The 9,660-nt window shown below is 39.6% G+C and overlaps 1 pseudogene; it reads right to left on the reverse strand.

The window, feature by feature from the left end:
• Positions 1-7,826: 7,826 nt before the first annotated feature.
• Positions 7,827-9,429, reverse strand: LOC136398459 (protein Lines homolog 1 pseudogene; annotated as a pseudogene).
• Between the last annotated feature and the right edge of the window lie 231 nt (positions 9,430-9,660).

The following is a 9,660-nucleotide window of genomic DNA, read 5'->3' on the forward strand; positions in this document are numbered from 1 at the left end:
CTTGAAGAAGGCCACATTTAGTCTCTAATCTTTGGGGTTTTTTTAATGTCTATTTAATTGATTTTAGACAGTGAGGAAGGAGGAGAGAGACAGAGACAGGAACACTAAGCTGTTCCTGTATGTACCCTGACTAGGAATCAAACCGGCAACCTCTGTGCTGTAACAAACCAACTGAGCTCTCCAGCTAGGGCACTAATCTTTGGTTTGAATGTGATTAGCATTCATTTGAGGGAAAGAGAAAAGTCATAGAAAGAGGATGGAGGACAGGTCCCTGAAAAGAAAAGTGGAGACAAATACCAACCACCCTGTCTGGTCTAATGGGGAAAGGCTCCATTCCGCTGCTTCTGCGGGAGCCTGCAGTAAGCCGGCGGGCAGCGCGGCGAGCCTGCAGCAGCCCATCCCTGGGACGTGCAGAGCAGCAGGCCTGCCTGTCCCCTGGGGGAGAGCACGTGGGAAGACAGCTGACCGTGCGCCATCCTCGGTGGCAGTGGATGCAGTTATGTAAAGGCTTATGAAACGCGAAGGGCCAGCCTGTCGCTGTATGACCGCGAAGTGACAGATAACCACGCCAGACAGCGCTCAGGTCCTCCGCCCACAGCAGCCCCGGCAAAGGCTTCAGTGCAGGCCGGGTGGAGGATGTGCGCCCCCTCGGTCCCCCACCCCCACCTGCCTGCCCTGAAGGCCTCCAGGGCCCACGAGGCCCGCTCTTGGAGAGTTTCCAGTTTAGGTAGGCTGGATGGGTTTCAGTGAATGGCGTGTTTTATCTGAAGACGAAATTCATGGGATCTTATTTCCGTATCTAACTCGGTTCTTCTATCTCCAAGTTACTCTCTCGGGAAGTCACAGTTCCAGCTCCCAGGTGGTGATTTGTGCTGCCACCTGCAGGTGAAAAGGGAAATTGAGCCACTGCAGTTGGGAGGCCGGTGACTGGAAGGATTTCAAGACAGGGTAGAGTGTGTTTCAGATTACTGGAACTAGTGGAATCACTGACCTTTAAATATATTAATTCCAAACAGCACAGCAATTGGCAAAAGACTTTACCTAGCCTCTCCAACATCCTCAGGAAGTTTCCTTTTACTTTTGTGTTTCATTTGTGGATTTGGAAGAGGATTGAGATCATATATATATGTATATTTGCACAAATACAGTTCAGTGATGGAAAACAGATGTTCACCACCAAAACATGGAATTGACCCACATAAGGCAGCGCTGGTATGTTACTGGTGCCACTTCAGTGATACCACTGTGATTTCTGTCACAGCTCCTTCTTGCCTGTTGCTCAGGGTGGCCCCTGTGACATCACCTGGGTAAACATCTGGGTCAGTTACAACCTGATGGGTTACCCCATTACCCTAGACTTGTGTCATAGTGACTCTTTCTGCATATATCTCAATACTATGATTTTGAAAGTGAACAATTATTTAAAAAATAATTTCCATTAGAGTGATGATTAAGAGCATCTGTCCAGTGGTCAGGGTGCCTAGGTTTGAATCCTGACTCTAACTTTAATTTTGTAGCCTTAAGAAAGTCACTTATTCTCTATGCCTTAGTTTCCTCACCTACTAAATGGAAATAATAGTCCATTCCTCATAGAATTTTTGTGCATTTTAAATGAAATAATTCAGCCTGACCTGTGGTGGAGCAGTGGATAAAGCATCGACCTGGAATACTGAGGTCACTGGTTCACAACCCTGGGCTTGCCTGGTCAAGGCACATGTGGGAGTTGATACTTCTTGCTCTTCCCCCTTCCTCTCTCTCTCTCTCTCTCTCTCTCTCTCTTCTCTCTAAAATGAATAATAAAATCTTTTAAAAAAAGAATTAAATGAAATCATTCACTCGATCACTTGCCAAATACAGTAGTATACTGAGAAAGAGGGTATGTTCTAAGCACAGCATACTCAGAGGGGTGTGTCCTGGCTTTGCTACCAGCGTGTATGGGGAGTAGGGGTGAGTTACTTCACTTCTCTGTGCCTTGGGTTGTTCATCTATAAAGTGAAGATAATTATCAAATTCCACAGAAATGCTTGCCTAAAATCTATGTACTCTTATTGATCAATGTCACCCCATTAAATTAAATTTTTTTAGAAAATGAAGATGATGAGAGTATCTATCTCATAGGTTATTTATGAGAATTAAGTGAAATAGGTCTACTATGCTTAGACACAGTAAGTAATCAAGTGTTAGTCTTTTAAACCTGAATTAGATTATTTTTTGTATTTGGTTGTTTGGAATATTCTTGTCTTTAGAATCCCAGGTAAACAATTTCCTCTGTTACTTTACAGTTGTCTTGAGTAAAATCATGAGTAACCACCTTGGGAGGCAAATATCCTCGTTCACATTTTGGAGGTGAAAAAACTAATGCTCAGAGCGGTTTAGGGACTTGCCCAACATCATACAGCAAGTGGAACCAGGATGCACACCAGCTCTTCTCTCCTTTCTAATTCCTCTAAATGTGATGAGTACACATTTTATCTTACAACACTTTGCAGTGCCTGAAATTTTTACAAACTTTGGCAACTTCCTAAATCAGACCTCAACATTTCAAGGAAACTAAAAGAAATACACTGACCAGAGCCTTTTATTGATAACAAAACTTTTCTTCATTACTTATAATAAACTGACCTATTAGATATGGCATTTGGAGGGGAAGGTAGAGAGAGGCATCAGATCGAGCCTGTGGGGTGACAGAATTTCATGACACTCAATTGGATTAAGCTCAGTGCTCCACCCACAGTCCTAGCATCTTACACTCCCCCCTTGAAATGTTCCCCCACAATAGCGAAATTATTTATTTCTTCCTCTTTCTTCCATGACACATTATAAACTCTGTGAAGCTCAAGAATGTATCTAATATATCAGTAGTTTAAAAAATTCTTTCAATATCCTGTCCATGGAAAAGAAATGCAGAAAAGAAACATTTTTCACAGAAAAGAGTCAATGGTATTCCTTACACACTTGATCACAGATCTATCCCAATCTATAGAGAAAGAGATTTAAACAGATTTTATCATTTGGGCCAAATATCCCATTGAAGAGCTTCCTTTCCTGATTAGTAATAACAATAACAACTAAGATATATCAAATGCCCACCATGAGCAGTCACTAGGCTAAGCAGATTACACACCTAAATTCATTCAAGTCCTGCAGTAACCCTCCATACTCAACTCATCCTCTTTTTACTGACAAAGAGGTAGGCTGAGAGCTGGGACTTGCCAGTGTCACAGTTAGTAAGTCAAGTAGCAGGCCTGAGACTTGAACCCTGGTCTGTCCAACACTAAGAGAGAAAGCTCTCGTCGCTGGCTGGCTAGCCTGCCTCCCAGGAGTGGTAAGGCAGCTGCTGCTGGCTTGCTCAGAAGAGATGCCTGATGAGAAACAACAGATGTGGAGAGTGTGTGCATGCTTCCTACCCCAACTGTCTTGATGACTTCTCTTTGATTTATTTTACATTTCAAGTGGTCGGAGTTTATACCAGAGTCATCTTCTTTGACTCCTTTCCCGCCTGTGTCTCACACTGCTGGCCCTACTCTGGCCCAGAGTGCTCCTTCCCCTAGTTTCTGGCACCAAGGCAAGGGGAATATCCAGTATCAGAGAACAGCAAAGCCCTTCATGTGACAGATGAGCACTTGCCTTCCCCGCAGACTGCACCCACACCTCTGATGAGTTGTTTCAATGACTGCCAGTCACCAAGACCTTGTCTCTCTCTCCCCAGCAAGACCCAAATGCCCAGCTCACAGGGAGCAGCTGCTCCTCACGTGCTCCTGGCCCCAAAGGCCAAACATTTCCTCTTGGCTCTTGCAGTCCTGAGCCTCCCCATTCTCTTTCCATAGAACCTCCCAGGACCAGATTCTTTTATGACCGATGGCACAGCTAATTTGTTTTTGACATTTGATTTCCAAACACACATCAGCTTCAGTATTTTCAAAAGTAACTAACTGTACAGGGAGCCTCAGACCACACATAGCTTTTATTCTCAAGACTTTTAAAAAAAATCTTTTTTAGGATTGTTTAAGAATTTTAAACTCATTTTCCTGTCATATGTGGTTCTAAATAAACATTAAGGCCTATGGTAGACCCTAAAAACCAGCTAGCACATCCTGAACACCTGCAGTGGAAAGCAGTAGACAGCCAATCCATCTATGCCACTGTGGCACTTGAGGAAAAGTAACTGTGACTAAAGAAGGCAAGAAAGTAGGTGGAGATGCTGAAAGGAGGTTCCAAGCAACTCATAGACCATAGAATGAGAGCTTCTCAACTTCAAATGCAGAGGAAACACCCAGTGAGCTTGTTAAAATGCAGACCTTGGGCCCCTCCCCCAGAGATTCTGATTCCTGGTGTCTGAAGAGAGGCCCAGAATGCTCAGGGTCAACAAAATCTCTTCTGATGCAGGAGGTCCACAAACAAACACTCATATAAAGGCTGCTTGAGGTACCTAGAACACCTGGAAGAGGGGGTCTGAACCTACAAGAGGACTCTGAGAGCAAGAAAAGAGAGAAGGGTTTCCCAGAAAAGTTGTTCAGAAAGGAAGACAAGCGGGAAGGAGGAAACTGAGGGACTGCACTATGGATGAGAAAAAAAGTCAAAGACACAAGAATCCCTTATCCTGAAAGAACCTAAAAGTTAAGCTCTTTATGCAACTCATAAACCCACACTTCCAGAGAGCCATTAGGCAACCTCTCTTCAATGTGCACTGTATGGGAATGCAACAGCAGTTCATCCCACTTTTCATTCTTCTTCTGAGACTTATTTTTATTCTGTTGAACTCAAATCTATCTTCGATTATTTTTTCTATCTGATCTTCACAGAAAAAGAAAGCTTAGAAAACTAATTAGTGTGTAACTGACATATCCCATGATCTTCTGAGAGATGGTTATTAAATGTTTTAAACAACTTTATTGAGATATAATTGATACATAATTCAAAGTGTACAATTTGATAAATCTTCACATATGGATACACCTGTGGCACCATTCGCACAATCAGGATAATGAACACATCCAGCACTCCCTAAAGTTTTCCTGTGCCCTTTGTAATCCCTCTCTCTACATCCTGGTCCCCACGCCTAGGCAACCACTGGTCTGATTCTGTCACTATAGATTACTTTATATTTTATACGCACATACACTTATGATATGTATTCTTTTTTTGTCTGACTTCTTTACTCAGCATTTTGAGATTCATCCATGTTGCTACATGTAACAATGCCACATTCCCTTTCTTTGTTGAGTAGTGTTTCACTGGAGAGATAACCCACAATTTGTTTATCCATTCACCTATTGACGAACATTTGGGTTGTTTCAAGTTTTTTATTTTTTCAAATAAAACTTTTATAAATATTTATTTAAACTCTTTGTATGAATGTACACTTTCACTCCTCTTGGGTAAATATCTAGAATAGAATGATTAGATCATATGGTATGTATATGTTTATGTTTTTCAGATTTTGACAAACTTTATTTCAAATAGCTGGACCAATTTACATTCCCATCAGCGTGTATGAGAACTTCAAGTGCTCTGTCTCCTTACCAACATGTAATATGGTCAGTGCCTTTAATTTTAGCCAGTCTAATAGGTAAACAGTAGTCTCTCATAGTGGTTCAATTTGCAATTCCCTAATGATCAGTGATACTGAGTGCCTTCAGATGTACTTATTTGCCATCCGTATATCTTCTTTGATAAAGTGGCAGTTCAGATATGTGGCCCGTTTGGGGGAAAGGTGTTGTTTTCTTATTATTGACTTTTTAATCATGGTTAAATCAAGTGGTGTGTTTAATTTATTGTATTGTAAAAGCATTCCATACTTTATGTTCTTCATTTACCCATAGACACAAATTGATGAAAAAAATATGAACAAATGAAAAACTAAGAGTTCCCTATAATATAGCATAGTGTGTGTAAAATTATTAAACAGCTCACAGATAAAATTAAGTGATTTAGATCCAAAAATTGCTTGGTTTTGCTTCCAAAACTTTTGTAACCTATAAAAGGAATTAAACATAGGAAAAGAAAGAGCAAGTTCAAAGCTTTAAATTTATGAAATTAAAGCAAGCTATTAAAAGAAAAAAGATTTTAGGTGGAAAAAAAAAACAAATTTGCTCAAGAGCCAAATACTGAACCAAACAATTTAAAAACTATGGATTACACAATGTATTGCAAGGGAAGGTTTTAAATTGTGCAATCTATGCATGTAAAATATGGATTTACAAACTGGCATCTCCATGTTGCTTATAAAATAACTTTTCTATTTTGAACATCAGAAAGCAGCAAAAACTGGCTTAAAATATGCCTGGGAAATAACATTTGGCTAAATTTTGATACTTTAATATGGATAAACAATGATGAAATATCATCAAAATGGTCATAGCAAGCCACAAAGTCCCAGAGAAGCTATTGACAATTGAGCATTTTCAGATCATGTGAAAAGTCATTCTGTTTACCAAAATAGCAGAAGAAATAGTATTCATGTACCTGCAAAAAGTCAAAACCTATAGCATCATAAAAATGGTTTTTATTAAATACTAATATCCTAGATGGGTGGATTGACCTAGAGATCTCAACTGGGTTTCTGCCTGAGCTCATTACCATTCAGCATGGGCACTGGTCTTTTCAAAAGGCAGTGTGTCATTTTTTTTATTTTTTATTTTTGACAGAGGCAGAGAGAGAGAGTCAGAGAGAGGGACAGATACAGACAGACAGACATGAAGGGAGAGAGATGAGAAACATCAATTCTTCCTTATGGCACTTTAGTTGTTCATTGATTGCTTTCTCATATGTGCTTTGAGTGGAGGGCTCCAGCAGAGCTAGTGACCCCTTGCTCAAGCCAGAGACCTTGGACTCAAGCCAGTGACCTTGGGCTTCAAGCCAGCAATTTTTGGGCTCAAGCTAGCGATCATGGGGTCATGTCTATGATCCCACACTTAAGCCAGGCACTGTGTTATTCTTAAATAGCTTCTAGGATTACCTTCTGAACATTGTAATAATCTTTTCAAATGGCAAACAGCTGTGATATCTTTTTTATTTTTTCCATAGTTCTTTCTTCCTTTCTGACATTTCAAGATTCCTTTTAGCCTTCTGTTTCAAGAACTTCCTTCAGCCATTTTTTTGGAATAGGGTTGTTCTGCTTACCCACAAATTCTCTTTGTTGTCTTTCATCTAAGATTGTCCTGACTTTTCCTTCTTTTCCTGAATAATGTTTTCACTTCAATAGAAGATCCTAGACTGACAGGTCTTTGCTTTTAGCACTTAAACAATGTTTTTGCCACTTCCTTCTAGCCTGAATGGTTTCTTATGAAAAACTGGTGTCATTCAAATTGTTTTTCCCATGGGCAATGTGTTGTTTTTCTTTTTCCGCTTGTTTTAGTTTACAGAAGGCTAATTTCAATATGCCTTGTTGAAAATTTCTTCATATTATACTGTTTGAGATTCACTGATTTTTTTGAATCTTTAAGTTTATATCTCTTGTCAAATTTGGTTAATTTTTAGTGATTATTTTTTTAATATCGGTCATTTTTCAGTTCTAATTTTCCAGTTAGCTCATTTTTATATTTATGTTTATTTATTCTATTTTTATATTTTATATTTATGTTGAGTTATTCTATTTTTCATCTGTTTTAAGCATGTTTATAATTTCTCATTGAAGAATTTCTATAATAGCTCCTTTAAAATTTTTTTCTAGATCTGTATCATCTGAATGTTGACATGTATTGACTTTTTTTCTCATTTGAGTTGAGATTTTCTTAGTTCTTGACATGGTGAATGACTTTCTGTTATATCCTGAACATTTTGGAATTTATGTTAGAAAAGTCTAGATTTCGTTTAAATTTTCTGTTTTAGCAAGCTACTTCTGATACCATGCCATCAGAAAAAGGGTGTTGCTGACTATTACTGCCAGGTGGGAGTGGAAGTCCATGTACCCCATTTGGCCTCCACTGATAAATACTCCAGTACAGGCGAAGTAGCTCATCATTGCTGGGTGTGGGTGTGAGTTCCAGTTTCCCACTGACATCATAGGGGAAGTCATTCTGGGGGTACCACTTCTGCAGGGAAAGAGTGGGTTGCCTCCTTGAAACTTTTATTTTCTTTGCTGAAGCACAAGTTTGAAACTTAATTTCTAAGGATTTAATTATAAGTAAGCTTGCCGCTCTAAAGATCACATGATAGGGACGAGGGACCTGCTCACAGCAGGTTGAACTTCACTGCCTCCAAAACAGGAAGGTGTTCCATGGACAGACAATATCCTCAATAAGCCTGAATCCACAGCTTGCAAAACACCATCAGCTGAAGCCAGCATGTCCACATATAAATGATGATATGGTAGCATTAAGGCAGGGGGAGATCCTGGACAAAGTAAAGCCCTTCACCCACTTTTCAAAGAAGGCATTTTTTAATGAGTATGATGATCTTCCTTTTGATGAAAGCCTGAATAGGCCAGGTAATAATGTCTAGCACACAAGAAGTATTAAAAAATAAAATCCTCTGGCAGGTGAAATGTAACTCCAGGTGGATTCTGGAAGCTACAAGAAATTCAAGTAATTCCAGGAAACATATCAATCTGTTAATTATTTTAGAAGTGTCTTGGAGGTTTTCAAAACACTGAGAAAGTAAGGAATTGTAAAAGACTTCAAAAGTAGTGTCAAAAGGTGTCAGAAACTGCTTTAGAATTTGTTTTTTTGTGAACATGTATATGTAAAGATTTCTTTTACTACAACAATAAGAGTCCAAAGGCAGTATACTATTTTATCATTTTCAGAGTATTCAAAAAGGATTGTTTTTTATTTTAAAAGCACCCCAGGAATTACTGAACGTTTTATTTTCTTTCAGTTGGAAATGCAGAAGTAATGCAAGGCACTTTGAAGCCATGTGAGATTATCTATCCAAGTTTTAGAACATACAGGTTAATTCAGAATCAAAGTCAGATGATGTTAAAAGAATTTTAATTATCTCTCTGTGTTTCCCTTTTGCATGGAACTCAGTCTCAACATACAGTATTCTGATCACTGTTAACTGAAGGAGCAGTAATTCTCAGGCACTGCTCTACAACATGCAAGAGCTATAGAAATGATGACTAGATTTGACAGGGGTGGCTGACGCTTGCTCTGGACACCAAGTCTAGAATCCTCACTTGGCCTCTGCTGACAGGGATGAAGCCACCGTCTTTGATATAGCTTGTATTTTCTGCTCTTTGCTCACTGGTAAATTTTTATCAGATGCTAGACATTGTAAACTTTACCTTGTTGGAGATTAGAGACTTTCGTATTTCTTCAAATATTCTTAAGGTTAGTTTGGAGGTACAATGGAGTTCCTTGGAAACAGTTTGATCCTTTTAGGTTTTGCTTTTATATTATTTTGGGAGAGTTCAGAGAAGTGCTTTGCGTATGGCTACTTACTCCTCCCTGAAGCAAGGCCCTCTGCGTACACGACCCAGCGCTCCATGAATCATGAGGTTTTCCAACCCAGATGGTGGGAAAGGGTACTGTTCCCAGCCTTGTATTGTTACTTCTAATCCTCTCAGGTAGGTTCCTCACACTTATACTTTCAATACTCTGCAGAATTCTGGACAGTAACCCTCCACAGATCAGAGTTTTCTCTGCCCAGCTCTCTCCCCCCAGTACTTCGTCCTGCAGGCTCTAGCTGCTTTGCTCTCCCTAAACATCCCTCTCTCTT

The sequence above is a fragment of the Saccopteryx leptura genome, chromosome 3, assembly GCF_036850995.1.
Source record: "Saccopteryx leptura isolate mSacLep1 chromosome 3, mSacLep1_pri_phased_curated, whole genome shotgun sequence".
Classification (NCBI taxonomy): Eukaryota; Metazoa; Chordata; class Mammalia; order Chiroptera; family Emballonuridae; genus Saccopteryx; species Saccopteryx leptura.